General features: G+C 45.4%; 1 long non-coding RNA gene across 1 annotated transcript; it reads left to right on the top strand.

Annotated features, from left to right (window-relative positions):
• The first annotated feature begins 806 nt into the window (after window positions 1-806).
• LOC141025365 (uncharacterized) lies at window positions 807-2480 on the top strand. The gene is made up of 2 exons (XR_012186844.1): window positions 807-1352; window positions 2280-2480. It is a non-coding gene; the product is annotated as an uncharacterized lncRNA (long non-coding RNA).
• Window positions 2481-3006: the final 526 nt, after the last annotated feature.

The raw sequence follows: 3006 nt of genomic DNA, 5'->3' as shown, positions 1-3006 counted from the left end.
TTGCTCGCGCTTGTGCAGTGGTAATTTCACAGCGCACTAGCATCGCACACGGTTAATCTACTACCTCCACCCTTACTCACGCTTGTGCAGTCGCGGTGATTTCACAGTGCACTTGCATCGCACACGGTTAAGCCAGTACACCCGTGTCCGTTGAGCGTCATCCGAGTCTTCGTAGCAACAAAAACATGAGAGAGGGTCAGAAGACAACAACACTGGCATGTGGCCTAAATATATATGAATGAAAAGAGTGGTGTGTGATGTTCAAAATTCCAATGCACAACTTTGACCGCCCGGGCCCACGGTTGGACGCATCATCAAAGTTTGATGAGAGGGGCCAGAAGTCAAGAACCACCTGGAAGTGGCCAAATATTTGTAGCAAGATAGGGCGTGATGTTTAAATACACAATGCACAACTTTGGTGGCACCTGCCTCACAAACTGTAAAGCCCCCTTGGATATATCTATAATGACATAATGTCGTAGCTACCTAGCTAGGGTGCTTGCCCCACCTCGCACTTCATGTCGGCGGGACGGATGCACATACTAATACTTTGGTCATACATGCATGTCGCCATGTCCTACCATAAGACGGGCCGGTGAATCTATCACTTCGTCAAAAGACAAATTGTTGTTGTCGATAAAAAATGGATAGAATATATATATCTTTCCCTAAAAATAAACTAGCTATGACTTCTGGTCGTATGTTGTCACCAATTTTGTAGAAAAGGCCCTATGGTTTTCGGTATTCAACCCGCGGTCCTTTTTAAAGTGAGAAAACGTTTTGAGCCCAGATCCGCCCCGCCCAGACCCGAGTTTCGCCACTGCCACCACCAGCGCCCGCACAACACCTGACCCCAAGCTCCTCCTCCCGTGCGCTTCCCCCCGGCCTCCCTCACGCGTCGCCCGCTCCCCGGCCTCCCTCGCGCGTCGTCCGGCGACCGACTGGCGACCACCCAGGTCACGCCGCCGCTCCCCTGCCTTCTCTCATTCCTCTCTCTGTTCCCCTGCCTTCTCTCTTTCCTCTCTCGCTTTCTCTCTCTCTCTCTCTAATCTCCTTGTCTCTCCGTCTCTCTAGGAGCTCAGCGCCAGCGCCATGGATGCCCAATCCTCGAGGTCACCTTGGAGGTTCGAACGCCGCCACGGGACCTTCACCGGCCAGATACGGTGCCTCCCTCCCGGATCCGCGCGCCCTCCACCTCCTCTACTCGATCTGGTGCCGCACAAACTGCCATGATGTCCACCATGGCACCCGCGGAGATCCTGTGCATCCTCTCCATCGACGCGCCATCGTCGCATGACGACTTGGATGCCTGGCTCGCTGATAGTCTCCTCCAAATCGTACAGGAGGTTCAGGTACAACATCTACTTGATTAATTTCTGAATTTCACTTGTTTTTTGTGCATGTATATGCAATTGAGGGAGACTCTTCATGATGATTGTGTGCGAAATATTACATGGAAAATTTGAATGGGGGATACGTTATGTGATCCTGCCACAAACTTTAGTTAGTGCTGCTATATATCACTCAAGGGAATGGTACCGAGAAAAGAGAATAAGGACAAAACAAAGTGAGTGAGACAGTGTGAGTTATTAATGAAGGGGTATAGGCTTTGTACTACTACATATAGTACATTGTACAAATAAGGAAGTGGGTAGTGTGCTATCTTTGTTGTGAAAAGGAAAGTTTTCTTTCCTGAATCATGTACTAGTGGATTGATGAGCAAACGATCATATGAATGATTAATGAAGGATAACATGCATATTTAGTTCTCTCAATTTTTATGGTGCCAAGCTTGATCTTATCCATCCAACTGATTGAAAGTGCCTTCTAATCACTATTGAACGCATATGTTAGTTAGTTTGACTATATACACCACACAAAAAGCAAAAAATGAATTCTAGCGGGATCCATGTCTGGTGGCTACGGACGAGCGGCGCTAGGTAAAATTGGAGTGGGAGGTATGTAACTAACCTCACCTCAATTAAGGGCTCCGTATGCATCATCGGCATACTTAATTTCTTCACACATCTCGCCTTTTCCCGATCTCTTAGTCAGTTTCCATCCATAGGAAGAGCTGGTACAATCTCCTTTATCTGCTCACAGTTTCCCTTTTCTTGAGTTGCAATATTAAAGTTCGGTTTCAACTTTTGAGCCCAAAGTCCTGTGCATCGTGTCTCCCAACTTGGTGCCTGATGTTTGTGCAATTTTTGTTGTTCTTTTTACAGATTTTAGTCTAATATTCTGCACATTGACGTGTGTATATTTGTGTTCTTGTGCAGCCAGGATGTTCATGGGAGCCTTCGGCGGGCTGATTGGCCTCCCCAGCCCATGTCCATGAGTTGACTCCATCCGCATCTGCCCCGATCACCGGCCTAGACCAGGAGCATCTTCCATGTTGCAAACAAAGATTTTCAAACACATGGACCATCTTGCATGCGATAAGAAAATGATTTATTCATTAAGCAATGGTGGGTAGCAAGTAGCTCTAAGTAGACAACAACTTTGGTCACTTTTGCCTATTTCCACAACCTGTTAATGTATCAGGATGTGTGGCTTAACATACATAGACTAACTATGCTCAGGAAATAGTTGGGTTTATGTTGCATCATTGTTGTTCAACCTTCTTTAGAACCTTAAACAATAGGCTATTTTAATCTTTTTTATTCAAGTAACATGTTAAACTTACACGGAAGCCAATTCAAATGCTTTCAGTACAATTGTACAACCAGCTGCAAGAAAAGGAAATTACCTTCCCTGTAGCCATCGGGTTCAGGAAATGAGGCGGAATTTCCCAACTATTATCTTCATATCGCTATCTTCTCTGTTTTGCTGAAGGATTAACTCTCAGGAAAGGAGGTGTTAGACACATTCGGTAATTTCTTTATAGCCTGCGGTACAAGCAGTGTACTTAATCTAGCTTCAGTTATAAAAAATATAATAATGTAATTTTGATCCAGATCTTAACTCCATTCTCAAGACAGGACAATGTAATTTCTTTTATATGCA

Source organism: Aegilops tauschii, chromosome 6 (genome assembly GCF_002575655.3).
Source record: "Aegilops tauschii subsp. strangulata cultivar AL8/78 chromosome 6, Aet v6.0, whole genome shotgun sequence".
NCBI lineage: Eukaryota > Viridiplantae > Streptophyta > Magnoliopsida > Poales > Poaceae > Aegilops > Aegilops tauschii.
This window is presented reverse-complemented; position numbering and strand designations above follow the sequence as displayed.